Source organism: Haemaphysalis longicornis, unplaced genomic scaffold (genome assembly GCF_048455015.1).
Source record: "Haemaphysalis longicornis isolate Haplotype H1 unplaced genomic scaffold, Haemaphysalis longicornis Haplotype H1 scaffold_7, whole genome shotgun sequence".
Lineage (NCBI taxonomy): Eukaryota > Metazoa > Arthropoda > Arachnida > Ixodida > Ixodidae > Haemaphysalis > Haemaphysalis longicornis.
Genome location: NW_027526422.1, coordinates 9,790,125 through 9,806,871, shown reverse-complemented (window position 1 = coordinate 9,806,871; position 16,747 = coordinate 9,790,125). Strand labels below are relative to the sequence as shown.

At 46.0% G+C, this 16,747-nt stretch overlaps 1 long non-coding RNA gene across 1 annotated transcript; it reads right to left on the bottom strand.

Annotated features, from left to right (window-relative positions):
• Positions 1–11,719: 11,719 nt before the first annotated feature.
• On the bottom strand, positions 11,720–15,237 carry LOC144146957 (uncharacterized). The gene is made up of 3 exons (XR_013317781.1): positions 15,101–15,237; positions 12,912–13,125; positions 11,720–11,785 (listed from the first exon to the last, which is right to left on the bottom strand). It is a non-coding gene; the product is annotated as an uncharacterized LOC144146957 (long non-coding RNA).
• Between the last annotated feature and the right edge of the window lie 1,510 nt (positions 15,238–16,747).

Below are 16,747 nucleotides of genomic sequence, written 5' to 3'. Positions count from 1 at the left end.
CCGGCAATTCGCCCATGTTTTTTTTTTTTTTTTGCGTAAGCACGACGTAAGCAATCAGTGACGTGCTGCACCTATAGCTATGACGACATGCAGTGTAATTTGACGAGTCACTCATAAAGATCACAACCAAGGTACCAAATATTGTGCAAGGAAGATATGAAAACACTTGGCATGTACTATAAAAATTAAGACGGTAACTGAGGCTGACAAAAAAAAACACATTTCTGGAGGTCAAATTAGGCGTCAACACCACAAGGCGATCGAGTAACGTTGATCCAAAAGCGAGCGAAAGGCGGATGTCGAGCTAAAGAACATCACACAATTTTTTACCGTATCTATTTATTTCTTAATTTCAATCGCTTTTAGTAACATAGCTCAGCTCTCTGCTACAATGCAAGCTTTGTTGGGTTATCACCTACCCTGCCACCACGGCCACCACGCCATCGTCTTCTGCTATGTTAAAAGTTTATGGCGTGATCACAGAAAAAGACGGCGGGGACCATCGCTGCTATGACACATAAGAGCAGCGAAGCGCTACGCCTGATAACCGCGGAGCGCACCGATGTCGCCGATTCACTCATTCGTCAAGCTCGACTTCAATCAGCGCTGTAATGAACCAAGTAGTCAATTTTCTTTGTTAATTTTCTCTTGAGTTCGATCATGTGACCCAGCAGCTTACTAGGACGAGTATGGACAAGAGAGGCTTGTACTGCCCTCTTAAGTTGCGGTTACGCCAAACAAATAATTTTTATTTTATTGCCAAACATAAAAGCAAAATACTGCACGTTATTTGTATGTTCCATGATCGCTGACTTGGAAGCAGTTAAAACTATAATTTGTTTCGGTAGGAAACATGCTTTAAACTGCGCGCGTACGAAACTGCGCCTGCTGCAAATTGCCGCACATTTCGCGGCGCCGTAAGCCGGGGGCAGTTTTTTGCCCTATTTCGCTTGTATTTTGCAACAAAAACAGCCGCCATTTTCAAGCTGTTATGTAACATTACGTGACTTTTACGCAGGCTGAAGTTGCCAATTCATGACGTAATCGTTCCCGCCAACTGTTTAAATTACGTCACGCCTTCTCAGCTGATCACAGACGGGGTGTGTATTACAAGCAGTATTGTTGTTGAATAGCAAAGACAGGCTTACGTTGTCATGTCCGCTGCATTTAGTCTGGTTTTTCATTGCTGGCCAATAATTATGCGCCTTTAGTAACGAGAAATAAGGCAAACTTTAGAACTGATGTCCGTAAACGACTTGAAACGTCAAAATGACGACAGCACACAACTGCTTTGTCAACCGGAAGCACGTGACCAAAATTGAAAGCCAATCAGAAAAGACTTCCGGCAAATTTCCATAATTGCCGGCAATTTGTGCAGTCGGAAATACGGCCCTTATCTAAAATGCTCAGTAACGGTTGACTTATACAATCCGAACCCCTAATCCGGATATGGAAGGCTTCGGCAAGTTCTCTGGTAGCACGGTCTCCTCTGTGTTTAAAAAATTGGCCGCGTATCTGCTCCTATCGTTGCAAATGTCGACAAAAGACGATAGTCTTTATCGACTTTTGCCAAGTAAATGCATCCCTTCGCTTTCCCGCTCACCTCTCATGTTATTCCTCTTGCGTCACTGTCTTCCCAAGGTAAACACATGAAAGGTTTGCTTAAATCATTTTAAATTTACCGCGTTCCACTGCTCCAGGCCGGTTGCCTCGATGCCAACGCTGCCGTATTGGCGGTGAGCGCGACCACGGGCGGCGCTGTGAAGCACGCCCCCGTGACATCGGCTTAGGGACTCTGGCATTTGTCGTCTGCTTTACTCTGGCTCACTCTCCCCGCTGTTTCTTTGCGCTCGGTTGACATTTGATGCTTGTCCGCACCAGATTTTGCGCGTGGGTAACTTTTTAACACAATAGAACACTTAAAATCACATACACTAGCTCAAGGCGTCAGTTAAAGTATAGTTTTTGATACCGCTCCGGAAGAAACATTGCCGGTGTCGCCCAATTCCTTGCGAAGCCGGTCCTTTGCGGAGCGCAAAGAGTCGGAGTAAGCGCCAGCTTCAGTGTTCAGCAATCTTTAGAACAAAGGCAGCAGCCACTTGCTAATAACCGCCAACAGCAAGAATGCAAGACCAAAAGAAATACCAGGCCTACGGGGCTGTCGGATTTGGCAAAAGGCACTACGATTCAAGGCATAATATTATGCAAGGTAAAACAGTTTTTGCAACTTTGCCGAACGATCAAAAGTATTGTATCACATATGTCGTCATGGCATGAAAGTATGCCAACATTCACTATGGGCTGCAAGAACTGTAAGTTGACTTCCAAATAACCCACTGTGTTTATAGGCACGTGCTGGGTGTAAACCAGGCTTCTAAGCAGTATGGAGGTGTATTAAGCAAAATGAGCCACGTTTACGTTAAAGATACAGTAGCACTGTGTTTGTTCAGATCTGGAGGGATATTTCGGTACATTACCCACAGCCATATCTTCCCAATATTGCAGATATGCGTTATAGAAAAACTGTACAGAAGAGGAGGAAAAGGAGGGAAAAAACTTTATTTAACAGTAAAATCGAGCTGATTAGTGGGCCGGGTCCTCAGTCCAAGACAAGAGAGTAAGAGTAATTTCTTCAAGTCATAGAACGCCATTCCGAGTAGTCATGGATTTGTTCTTTACGCCTGGAAAGGTTGAAAAACAATAAAGAGCCGTTTGCAATATTAATCGGGATCGATTCTTGTAATATATGCAGGCATACCATTTATTGCGTTCGTTAGCGAATATATCACACATTCAATACCATAATCATGTCATAATTGTTTGGGTTGACAGTCAGTTCGTTATAATAACGATGGTTACGATAAAAACTCGGAGCACAAAAGCCGCCTTCGAGTACTCTGGACAATGTTGCCTGGGGCGCGATCGCGGTGTTGTAGACAACGTACTCTACGGATATGCACCTTCTTGCACGCAGCCATAACGAAAGCCAATTTGTGAAGAAGGCAATGTATGCCATACAGCGTGAAGAGAATGTCCACACGATCTTTGTGAGCCGCCCAAACCTAGTAATAAGACGTTTGGGACGGTGCAGGAAAATAATACGTTGGGCACAGAAAAAAAAAAAGCATTCATCTGATACAAGCCAACAACAACGAAACAAAGAAAAGACAGCCGCTTTATTTCCTGCTGTGCAATGCGCGTTAGAGGCTCGCTGCTTGGTAGGCATCATTCGACTGTTGTGTCTTGATAAGACAATCTCAAAAATACTCTGAAGAGGCCGACACATTTTGCATAATCGTCGAAGAGCTCTGAGTGCTTGACCTCGCAAATAAGCTAGAAAGAACGAGTTACACATGATCTTCTGACCGATGCTCTTAAGAAAGTTGTTCTCTTTGTCCCCATGTGTTGCAAAATTGTGGGGGATACAGCTCAAAATAATTCAGATGTGCCGGAAGCTGGCAAAAATAAAAATGCACAAAAGCATCAACGCGGCCGATTTCTAGCACAGCAACTGCTGCCCCACACAAACAGATTTCACCCTTCTGACGCTCGCTGCATTTTGTCACTGAGACACACAACAAAACAGCCAGCTAACGCTGCACCATGTATTCGTAACGGTGACGCAAACAAGCACTGTTTAATGAAAGTGCACGGATAGTGCGCAGGTACGCAAAACAGCGGCGCGCCTGGCATTTTAAAGCGCGGTCATCGCCGACTGCGTCACATCTTTTTTGATCGGCTGTTGTTGAAAAGTCCTTGTCACCTAGAGTATTAGTTTAAACTAGAAGTTTCAGTTCAAATTTCTCTTCATACGACCATCGATCGGTGAACCTGCGAGTGGCAGAGCGCCGTCACCATCCCGGCACTTTCGTCGGCGCTGTAAACGTATTTAGCGCTGCAAAGCTTTTTTTTCCTGTTGGTCGCCGGAGGTGATCGGACGCGTCGGGGATGACCTTCTGACCATGCCGCAAAACAATCGGGAGCATCGACTTCATTTTTCTTCTGTCAACACGGGATCATATGGGACCCGCGCAGCTTTGTACTACCCGGAAGTACTGCCCGGAAGCCGCTTACGGAGCGCCCCCTGGGCAGCGCAGGAGGCCTATACGGCGGAGAAGCGCGTGAATCGAAGCGCCCTACTTCAACGTTACGGCGAAGGAACACTGCAAATATCACTTATGTATTAATTTATTGTCTTATATTTGCGTATTGTCTTCTTCTTTAACAATGTTGACAAGTATGACCATTACACCGGATTTAGAAGGGTAGATTTAGCTGTGACTATATAAGGCTATGGCGCAGGCATTGTTTTTCTTTGGCTGGGTGGCTGAATCATGTCACAGACTGACAGACAGACCAAAGTTTCTGGGTTTAGGTAGCCCAAGAAAGACTATCGTCTTTAAAAGCCCTTTTATGTCTGTGAAGCATGGTTTACAGCCGCAGTCTGCACAGTGCAACACGATCCAGCTTTTTTCTCTCGAAAGGGCAGCACTGCACTTGTCGCTGGGACTGGATAGCTGGACCCTCACCGCAGATACACACCTCTGCATTCCATTTCATGCACCGTGAATTCTGCTTCCCGGAAGGTGTCATCAAAAGGGCTGAAAGAAGGCTGCACAGGCGCTGCCTGAACGTGGCGTATACCCGAAGGTTCAAGTTTAATATGTTGTGTCGAAAGATTTACAACTGTGCTCGATGTGCGCTGCGCACGAGAACATTGAATGTCGTCTGTGCATAAGTCTTCGATTTGCCGTTGTGCGAGCAAAAGTAGCTAATTACTTGCCTTGTGAACGACATGAAGGTAGGCTTCAACGGTGCCACTTGGTTGCTCACTGGGTTGAGAGTTCCGATTCATCTTTTAGAATGAACCTTTGATGAGCCTTCTGCTGGACACAGGTCTCGAAAGGGACCTCAGATGTATACTCGCTCGCGTTGTCGGGGCGGTTTGTTATTCTCCGCTATTTCTGATGTGTTCTCATTCTGTATTGTTTATTTACTTTCTGTCATTTCCTATGCGAATTTTGTTTTGGGTAATTTCCTGTATATTATTTTAATATGTTCTTGTTTCTTATCCCCCTGCTGTCCCCACAATCACTCCACACAACTATAATAATCCCAACCAGGCGCAGCAAGCCTTGCCGTGAGCAGGGCTTCGGCAAGGCTTCGGTTTTTATTGTAAAATATCTCTCTCGTGAACTCCTCATCTAAATGTGCTATCGGCATGCGCGAAACGTACTTCGCAAATCATGGTATCGTCATTGTGTACGAGGACGTCTACCCGTGGCGAATGAAATAAATATGTAGCCACTAGATATAAATTAATGGATGCATCTTCCGACACAATTTTTTTCCAATGAAAAGGCTTCCAGTTTGATGGTTAATTCATTTTAGGCGATCTGGTAAAGCGTAACCTGTTAATTATCGCAGTGCCTCGTCTCTTCGTTCAACTTGCTGTCGCTAGATGGCAGGTGAATCCGTATATGCCATCCGCCTTTAGGCACCTGTATAGGAGGAGCATGGACACGCGGTGGAGATGGAGGACCAGACAGCTGACCAAGTGGTACGAAAACTCGGTAGGGGAAGGTGGGGTATGCACTACAGTTAAAAAGCAGGTAAACGAAGCAGAGACGGAGAACTTGTTTTACGGTGGATCTAGGACTTTTAGATGTTGGCAGCCTGCGCTTTAGGTGGCTGAGGCGACATTAGCCAAATTTACTCGAGTAATAACCGTGAAACACCCGTCAAACGGCTTTCCCATGCCGGATTCTACAGTTAACGCCCCCTCCAGAAAGGTTTTGCGCATTTATACAAATCGACCAAGTGTTAAGTTACTTTGCTTCAAAACTTAATAGTTACCACTCTATGGTTTCGTGTATTCATACTTATGTTACACATATGATGATTGGCAGCTTTCTCTCAAACGCGTTTGTTCGGTGGCCCGTCATATTATTTTTGCTCCGTCCTTGCCCCTTTCACCATAATCTTCAGTTTTAATTATAAACATAATCCATACACTATTTCCGCGTAAATATATCACAATGCATAATTATTTGCCATGTATACCATGTAACTTTCTAAAGTGAGGTTTTATTAACTACTTTCTTTGTGCGAAACAGGGCCGAGATTCAAAACATAGAAGGGCCCGGAAAAAGCACCATTCTAACGAGCAACTGAGGGAGCATGAAGGGTATAAAAATATTTAATAAATACAAAATCTGGACACACGTTAAACGTCTCCTTGAAATATCAGGAATTATGTTCTACTTAGCACCAGCCTCACTTTTATATCTCGAGTTTTTTTTTTTTTTTTTGCAGTTGGAAAGAACATATATTGTGCTCATTCAGAGCTGTACATAATGACGACAATTGTGCCAAAAAGGGGCATAGTAGCACATTTTTTGCTAACCTAGTGAGTACCTTTGCCCCCTCGTGTGTGTCACATGAGTACTACTGCCACTTTGCCTCGTGAAACATTTCGCAGGAATGCAGGCCTGAGACCCAAGGGATAGTAGGTTTGATGTTTCAACAGCAGCCTCTTTATTTAGTTCGGTTATTTCTGTAATTATCCATCTATATTTGATATTCGACAATTTTTGCTCAAAACATTATAGGGCGCAGGGTTATAGATCACGTTAACATTCCCAACTTACGACTGTTGAATAGCAAGAGTTGTGGGAACGTTTATTAGCTTGTAGATACAAAACGCAACATAGTGCGAAAACATTATTTTGTTGGCATTCCCGTCTCCCCGAAGATCCGCATCTGCGTCCTCCTTGCCTTGGCCGCCTGCGCGTTCGCTGGAAATCTCGGCTACCCGCACCCCTACTCCGTGGGGTCTCCCATCTACTCCGCCTACCACGCCGCTCCCGTGGCATCCGTGTCTGCTGTTAGCCAAGACGCCCAAACCTTCGGCTACAGCTATGGCAGCTACGGATATCCCCATTACGACTACGGACTTGGAGCCTACGGCCTCAGCTACGGATACGGACTCGGCGGTCTCACCTACACCTCCCTGCTCGGCAAGAAATGTGATGAGCATTTACAAAAAACGATACGTTCCCGTCAGAGAACCAGAGAGCCGTACAAGCGTAATGCCTGAGGCTAGTTTCTGCCCGCCGTTATTTTTAAAAATAAAAGAACTTTCGACAAGGTCAATAAACGACAAGAAGGGCGTTGGCTGTCCACCGCAAAAGTTACACACACGCGTCTAGTTTCCTCACTGCTTTGTGTCAACCACCGACCCTCCCGATGGGGCTTTGACGTGCAGGCATGTTGTCTGGATGACTGGTGTGAGTTCGCAATGGAAGTCTAATTTGTCGGCGTAGCAGCGGGCTAATATCTGGGCCTGTTCATTCTTCACTGCTGTCTGTTGCGTTCACCTTTTATTATCTATCTGTCTATCCATCTGTTCTCCTCGTGCTCGTTTTCCTCTCTTTGTCATGCTCTTTGTTGAGCAACGCCACTAATGGCGGGCCAGATAGGCTATGCCGTACTGAGACCACTTTAAAAATAGTTTTTATTGCGCAAGAATTATTATTTCGCCTACGATTTTCTGCACGCCTTCGCATCCTCCTTATTTCTCTCATTTCTTTTCCGGGAGGCTTCGAATTCCATAATGACTCTGTGAAGACGGCAGAATGCGTAGGACCTTGCGGAAATATTTTGGTTAGAAAAAGCTCGTAAACAGGCTCACTCATCATGTTCCCCATATAATCCCCGTGCAGTAATATAAAGCGAAGAACAGAGCTCCCCCATTTGACAAACGTAATGGTAAAGCGTATGTTTAACTGTCTAACCATTATTTGCTTTGTCGTCCCTTTCAGAACTGGTAACTGAAGAATCTACGGGGTCATGAGGGGATCCAATAAAGTGGCTGTATTAAAAACTGTGTCTTTGGTTACCTTTCGCGTAATCTGGCTGCTGATCCTGTGATAGCAGCTCCCAGGCGCACCTAAATGATTGCAGTTTCATAATTGCGAACCCAAGCTCGTTTCACGGTAGCCCAGATTGGATGAGCTGGCGTGCGTGAGAAGCTAAGGTGCGCTAGTGTATGTCTATCAACTTGCCGTATGCCCATGGGCAAGTTATATACCGTCTCCAGTAGCCAAGTTCAAACTATATGGTCTCCCCTTTCCAACCAAATGCACTTAAAGCTACGACCAGCCATGAAATGTTTGAGTGCACGGAAATTTATCGGCTCCCGTCTACGCTGCATGAAACGCAGCTGGTAAGAAAATCCAATTCTTGAGCGGAAACTTTTAATAATACTCTAGTTAGCAATTCTCACCCGTTTAGATTTTGCGCTCTGATGCTAACGTCGACGATGGCGGATTCAGTGAATTTCCACGCCCTGTAATCATTCCTTCTATTCAGAATGAAAATAACCTTTTCATTGCCTTTATGTTAAGACGCAATACCTCCGTGCCCAGAAAGGTATAGCGATGACACGGTATAGGGACGGCTGCCTCACTTTTTCAAACACCATTTGGGGGGTGGTGATGACGGAATGGTCGCGCTATAAAATAACAGTAAAAATAATTCTCTCACAAACGTTTAATAAAAACAACCCTATATGCCTTGGTGCCTATCAGAAAATACAGCGAGAACGAACGTTGATTAGAATCAACCTTTCTCTTGGAATCTACGGGAGCTTCACAAGGCGACTGCCAACTAAAAAGCATAGTTTTTTTTTTCTTTGCTCGTGACGCCATATCAGATAATGTTCACGGGCCAAGAAAGTGTTTTTGCTATGTTAGAGTGCAGACGCAAGAAAGCTGTCTTTGCCGGCTTTCGGAATCGTATGACGGGGCACACACATGAGACATGCTCAGTTTCCTCGCGACCTGAGCACTTGGGCCACAGAGGGACGGAGGCCTTTCCTATTTTAAACGGTGAGGGGTATGTATCAGCTAGTTTGAAATATATGCGATGTAGAACACCTTCGTCTATCTTGCAAATGCCGCCCGGCATCCGCACGTGCAGTCAAGGTCAATGGCGTACACAGGTTAGTAAGCGCCGTCTGGGATCGTTCAAATCGACTGCAGCAAGCCTCAGTCGGGGGAGTCGCGGCGTGTCGTCTTGTAAGAGGCACTGGTGTGACGAGTGAGTTGTTGGGGACCGAGAGGGCTGCTCGGTCGGCCTCGACGTTGCCTATCATTCTGCATTGGGCCGGAAGCAACGACAATTGTGCGGCACAGATTTAATGCCTTCTTGTGCAAGGTGTTGATGCCATGCGCGAGCTGACTATAGTAAAACAACATCCAGATCTGGAAGGCAGCACTAGAGTCCGGGAAAAATGGTTCAAGCCTCCACTGGCTGCGTGAGGATGGGCTGCGATGCAGTGCGGAGAGCAGGCAGTTCTGTTGCCATCCAGGGGGTCTTGTGTTCCACGCGGCGAAGACTCTAGTGCATGTTGTAGGAATGTGCATTCCGGCGGGGGAAGATCTGTGCCGTTACAACCCATCTTTGTAAATATGGTGAGGACTGATGGCGACGGGCGGCTGCTTCACTAGGAGGGACGAACTAGGGTGAGGGCTAATCTTCTCACAAGGGCGCATTTCTATGCATCACCTGTAAATCCTAATCATCACGCAGCGGCCTCGGCCACTTCCTCATTTTGTATATTATCATCATCATCGTGTGATTTGGTGTTCTTCGGCCCCGATCGCCTAAATAAAAGGCTGCCTCGAATCTGCCTTTCAATATGAATGTAGCTTCTGCAGTTCCCTAAATAAAAAAATTAGAGCAACCGGAGGCAACGGCGCTTTACCGGAATCCATGGCGGGTGTGGAAGCTTAGTTTCTGCTACAGTGGGAGCAGGAGCTCGCGTACCTCAGGAAAGGGGGAGGTTCCCGTTTGAACCCATTCCCATTTCATCCTTCCCGCTTGTTCCCTCCCGTTTCAACCCGGCGCAAAACGACCTTCCCTTTTCGCCCTTTCCCATTTCGCCTGTTCCCATTTGAACCCGTTCCCATTTCAACCTTCTCGTTTGTTCCGTGCCGCTTCAACCCGGTACAAAACGTCCTTCCCGTTTCGTATTTTCACGTTTAGCCCGTTCCGGGAATAACGAACCCAGGTTCGAATCAGGTGACTCGGACCGAGGCGTGCGATTTTCGCCGGGACTTACGTCCGACAGTATTTTAACCTCGTAAAAAAAAGACGTTACGGCTGGCGGAGCCAAAGTATGCAGATGCAGACACCCCCTACAACCTTTTCTCAATGGTCCGTTTTACGATACGCGGCGCCAATGAAAAACCAACACGTAAGTTGCTCCGTTACGTCCGACCCCTTACAGCGTTGGTGAATTACGTACAACTGAAACCAGACCTTTCCGTCTGCTTCTGCGTTGGTCGAGTGGTCTGTTGCTCGCATGCGTACTCCGCGGCAGCGGTGATAGTTCCAGCCCCTACGCTTGCATATACGAGTGCACATGCATCTTAAATGCAGCACACAAAAAAAGAAAGGACGAAAATTAACAAAATAGAACCTTTCCGCGGTCGCAGTGCCAGTTTGTAGCGCCGGGACCTCTTGCCGAAAAATGAAGTTGGGTGTTTTGACAAATGCAACTATTAATTTATTAGGGATAGTACAGGGCTACCGTTTTATTTCTACGCAGGAAAAATATCTCGCGAAATATAATTACCAAATCTAGCTAACTAAAAAAAACGTATTTTATGAGCGCGGTAACTATTATAGACCAAGACAGCGGTGCGGTTTATTTTATTGTGTGGCCATGGGTCACTTTATAGGCACATATCTGTAAAAGAATGGCCATTGAAGTCTAAAGCAGAAATTTTTGCTTGGAGGAAATGGGGCGCACAAATTTTTCATCCGGGCGTTAAGAACACCCCAAGCTGTATTCTCTTGCGTGTACTTTTTACGGATACTACATAGGCGGGCACGCAGTACATGGAAAAGCAAAAGCAAACATTTAGGTAGTTACCCGTAGAAAGTTTTAGCACATCGTTACCGTGTTTGCGTCATGATTTACCGTGTTACCGGTTAGCACACCGTTTGCGGTTTGCGTATTCCGGCCGCCGCGGCGCAAGTAGCGACACGAATTATATTTCAAAGCAAATCACGCATAATTTTGTCGCTGCAGTTCACAATAACTGTAGTTGTTTTAGAATACTGTAGCCATCCCCTGTAGAGCTATAAAAAGAAAGCGTGTCGGTGGCACCATCTACCGAGTAGAGTTAGAGTCAAGGTGAAACAGAATTCGCCCCCGCGCTAAATACTTAGGCAAGAAATGAGTAAAATATGTTGTAGTACTTACTCAGTGACCTATACTACCTTGCCCAGCGCAATTTTGTAGGCTAAAAGCGCACTGTGAGCTCAGAAAGTTATCTGAACTATTTGAGGCGGGCGGTTTCCATGGGAGCGGGTTGAAACGGGAAGGGTGTTTTGGGAACGGGTTGAAACAGAAAGCGGTCAAACGGGAAGGGCGTTTTGGGAACAGGCGCACACGGGACGGGCCAAACGGGAAGGGCGTTTCGGGTATGGATTCAAGCGGGACGGGTTCAAATGGGAATGGGTTGTTTCGGGCTACACCCAGGAAAGGAGCTAGGAGTTAGAGGGTGTTCAAGCGCTCTGGTTGCAAATCTCAAAAGGGCACAGAGTAGCCCCTGTATGCGAAGAAATTGTTCAGAGAGTCACCCGCTTTCTCTAATGGTGCCAGAGTTACTCGTGCGTGAAACTAAATGAGTGAAAAAGACAACACTTTCAGCGGCACGTAAAATGTTTATTGCCATTTTATGTGCTCGAAGAAATGGCGGCAGTCCGGCTCCTGAAAAAAAAAAACGGAAATTAAAACAAATATTTCTGACGCTACCATCGGCGCGTCTCCCCCGTACAGTTTTCTTTTTAACCTGCACGAATGATATCGATATGCATCGAAGAAAGGCCAAATGCCTCCGCTACTTGTACGGTTGGCCTAAGCTGCAAACTGAGTGAATGCCTTTTACTTCTCCCTTTATCAACGCTTTGCTTAGGTCTCGCGAATGCAAAGGCGCAGATACAGCTACGAATACAGGGGCATAGCGTTAGATCGGTGTTTTATGACCAGGAACACCATCCCCAATGTCAAGTGGGTGATTCCACTGAAACGTTTACGCGTCACTATTTCTTCCTATACAAGTTGTGATGGGTATGCTTTTAACGGCGTAGAAGATTTACTGTTTAATTGCTTCATCCTGGTACAGACGGATGCTATTACGGCGAAGCTGTACAAGCTTCCCCCTCTTGAATCTTCCATGTCACTTGCCGGCTGAGGCAAAGGACGCGAAGCTCTGAATTGAAGGTCGCCCCGCCACAGAATGTTGCTCAACAGCGCAATGCCATGTTAGGACGAGTGGGGACGGGCACTTCAGCAAGTGGAAAAAGTTCCTAAACGCTGCGCCACAGAAACACCGAATCAGATTACCAGCTTTCCTTATCGGACCACCCTTACCTAATCGGAGGATTTCCTGAATGGCTTTCGCAACACGTGACACTGATCGTAACTCGGAAGCGTTACCTCACGCGCGATCTGCCCGACTGCAAGGTATTCGGCCCTTTTCGGTGACGAGACAGAATGAACCGCTCAACTCATGTGTGCTCAAGAACGCAATACTTTATACACCGTCCGGTCACGCACGTAGTTAAAATCAAAGCACTTTGTCAGATAAGGACAACTTTCAGCTTTTAGCAGCCGTGATTAGGTTCGGTTGTTTCAAGACTTTAAATTTGGGTGCCTTTTTATAGTTTGCAGGAATCATCAAATTAGTAGCTGCTATAGGGTGTGTAATACAAATTATTCCTTATTATCTATATCGCTCCATTACCCTTCCAGCCTGCAAATGGTGTACGAGACAAGTTTAGCAAACGGATGCAAGGAGTCAAGGGCCTGGCCGGACTGGCTTGGCTTGGCTTACATTTCTTGTGAAGCAAAGCATGGTAGCCGAGTGCGTGTCCGTAGCCGAGACCGTAGAGGCCGGAGAGTCCGTAGGCGATCGGGGCGTGGTCGATGGCGGCGATGGCGGGGGCGTGGTGCAGCGTGGAAACCAGCGGGGCGTGGTACTCGGTGTACGCCGGAAGGTAGACGGACAAGGCGCAGCTGGCCAGGGCCAGGATCAAGCAGGCGCGGAACTGCACGGTCGACCACGTGGGGAAGCGAAAAGGAAGGGGAGATTCCAGGGAGTTAAGAAAATCAATCATTTATTCTGTTATTCATTGGTTAGTATGCATTGTCCGGCATAAATTGCCATAAATAATCATAAGTAAAGTTACCGCTATATTTGCCATCACAACCAGTAATGGTATGTCACGCTGGTTGCTTTATTTTCTGCCTTCACAGCAGCACAGATACGTTTGTTGGGAGGACCTCTTTAGGTCTAGCCTTTGTTATGATGATAATGCCATCGCAAACGACCTGTCAAGTCTATACCTTCCCCAGAACAGCGCCAGCGCTGCGTAACGACAACAAGGAACCTCAACATGAGCAACAGATGCGTGAGTACTCGTACTTTATCGCATACGTGCCAATTCCACATCCACCCTGCCGTCTAGACTCCCTCCGGTCTCTTAGGACCTGGATGTAGGTACTGTGAACAATAAAGTTTCTTTTCTCTCTCTCTCTCTCTCTCTCTCTCTCTCTCTCTCTCTCTCTCTCTCTCTCTCTCTCTCTCTCTCTCTCTCTCTCTCTCTCTCTCTCTCTCTCTCTCTCCTGTTTCTTATGTCCTAGAAGAGCTGCCCTAAACCACATAATGTGGGCCAACGTTTATAGAACAACTTTATAACAAGTATAGAACAACGTTTAGAACTAGTAGTTCTATTAACGTTGATGTGGGCTGCCCCGGACGGCCCCATCCTATATCCCTTTAAATAAACATTTTTGAGCTGTGTGAAGATGCAATGGGCAGCTCAACGCCTACAACCCAAGCCAATGTCGTGGATTGGGCGGAGAACGTGGCAAAGGCACACGACGCCATAGGCTGTTTCCGCCCCTTTCCGCTGCATTATTGTCTGCGCGACTAGAATTATTTTCCCACCACCACCCACCGCACATGCCAATTTGATCATTTAGCGGGCTAAAATGAAGGGTCTAAGGACAGAGAGTCAAAAAAATTAACTCTGACAAAACGTAGTGAACTGCGGATACCCGTGACCCTTTTCTAAGCTATCAAACGCTGACATGTGGAAATTCGTAGAACATGAGTGAAAATATTGAAATGGGAGTGCTCGATTACTTGTGTCCGAAAAGTTGATGCTACAGCTAAGAATCCGAGTCTGAACGCGGGGCCTTTCGGTTATTACTTTTAGTAGCGAAAAATTGACCGCTACAGCGAGAGAACACTCCCAGCCCAAATTGCGCTTTGATTCGTAATTTATAGTGAACATGATGACTAGCATGTTTCGTGGGGTTTTGGAGCTTTATTTAATTTCGCTTGTGTGCAAGGCTTACTTTTTCGTCAATGCGTAGAGAAATGATCAAACTAGTTGCGACGTGATCTCATGGACGATCAGTATTCTAACCACAATTTGTCGATAATGCCCATGCCTTTCGAGATGGCTCGGAACAATTACTGAAAGTCGACAAATAAAAGCAACTTTTCATGTCATGCTGCTGGCCTGTGGGACCTAAGGTTGTTCCGGCAACAGGGCACTGCGCAATTTCGATGCTTGTACGCACAGAAGTGCAGGAAGCGAGAAGTAGTCACGGATCAAACCAATTTGCTTTAATATGTTTTAGCCGGACGGTAATTCTTTGCATTTTGGGTAATTTTTTTTCTCACTAAATATAAGATGTTAAAGCAGGCTCCCACCCCCTGCAATGTTTCCCAAGACACCAACTTAAGTATTTAATGTCTTCACGTAATATTCATTCACAACTAAAGGAATATCACATTATAGGTCCAGACCAATCTTCAATTTCTACTCAGTGTTATTTGATAAGTGCTTCTTTTTAACAGAATACCCTTATTTCATCTTTAAAACGTCGTTTGGTATCATAAATCTTAATCTCACCTCAATACGAGCGGAAAAAAGATGTGCAAGAACAGCTTCTAATATGCAGAATTAAGGAAAGGAGCCGTGGCGCCCACGCCGGGTTTGAAGCGCTTACCATGATGAGAGCTTGGATGGGCCGAAGTCGATCTAGCAGATGAGTTCACCCAAACGAAGCGGTGCTTTTATAGAGAAAATCGCGAAGGACACCGCCAAAGTTCGGGACGTGCCATATCTCATCTGTGAAAGAGTGGTGTAAACCGAAAAGAGCCGCGAATTAAGGCCGGATGCTGGCGACCTCCTTAACCTTGACCATTCCCTCTCCTTTAGTGCGGTATACAGTACACAAACTTGCAAGGCGTTTGAATAGTTATCACGAACTAATTTTTCCCCGACTCTCGCATGTCTACAAAAGCCTTTCGTCGCTTCTTAAAAAAAAACCGGCTTGTGCCAAGTAGGCCACCATCAATAAGACTTCTGCCCCCCGTTTATCGCGGATAGTTGAAAGGTGCGCGAAGGGCGCTGAAATGCAATATGCCGCTTTTGCAGTTGTCACGCGAACTCTGATAATTGCTGTTTTCGGTTGGTGATAGGAAATGGGCCAGATGGGAGGCCTTCGGCGTAAGCATACAGCTCAAAATAGAAGCCGCCCAACCCTCTTCACACACGACATGGCCCGCCTTTTAGAAATAAGGAGGATGAAGAAGGGGGAGAAAGTATTGATGCCGGAAAGCTAGATATTGCCTTATGAGCTACGCCGCAAGAGGGGCACGTATACGAATACAGTCAGACCATAGGGGCATCTATAATTCTTGCCACGTACAGCGAAATTTTGCCAAGATGGGAGCTTGTGTTTAATGCCTCCAATAGACAAACAGCTGTCGCGGCTTCGAATCAAACAAGTGACCTTGTACCCGAGTGCAATGCTTGAATCGTAATTAGCTTAATTAGTTAATTACATGCTGCGTCCTACTTTCCGTGCAGGCGCACAATGAGCACGCGCTGTACAGGCCTTCCAGTTCTGATTCTTATTACTTGCAAAAGCTTCAAGATCACTTGTTTTATTTCCGCAAAACCAGGCTTATGCTTGGTGGTGATATTAATCTACCAAGTATTGATTGGCCTACTGGATGTGTCCGTGCTGCAGAATGCTCATATATTCTATCCCACATTATGTTAGCACATAATTGAAATGAGGTTGTTTTTGAGCCCACCAGAATTTGCGGTGCAACCAGCTCCATTCTAGATCTTGTGTTTTAAAGCAAAACGTTTTACCTCTATCCCCCAAAGGTTCTTTCGCGACCGTTGGTGCCATCAGAAAACGCCCGCAAACAAATAGAAGAACTTACTGCACCGCCAGGAATCGAACCTGGAACTAACAGAGTAACAAAGCAAGAGCCCGTAGTCTTACCGATGCAGCTACGAGCCCACTTTTTTTTCATTATTACATGGGATAATACGCTCAGACGTTGCAGTACGAGGAATACAAGCAAACAAAAGAATACAATGAAGTTATGAGAAGCACATATACATCAACATTCGGGCAAACAGTAAATATGTACTCAAGGCCAAACCGAGCATGTGAGAAGCGAAACGTGTCAACCACTTCTTTGAGAAAACCTCACGGGCTTCGGACTGCGTCCACAGACAGCGAAGACACCACAATATCTGGGAGAAAATGAGCAAGAGGTATTTGCAGTACAGCTTTCAAAAAAGGATGTTGAACCTCTAGAAAGTAGAAAAACTCCCACCTCCCCTCGCGGGA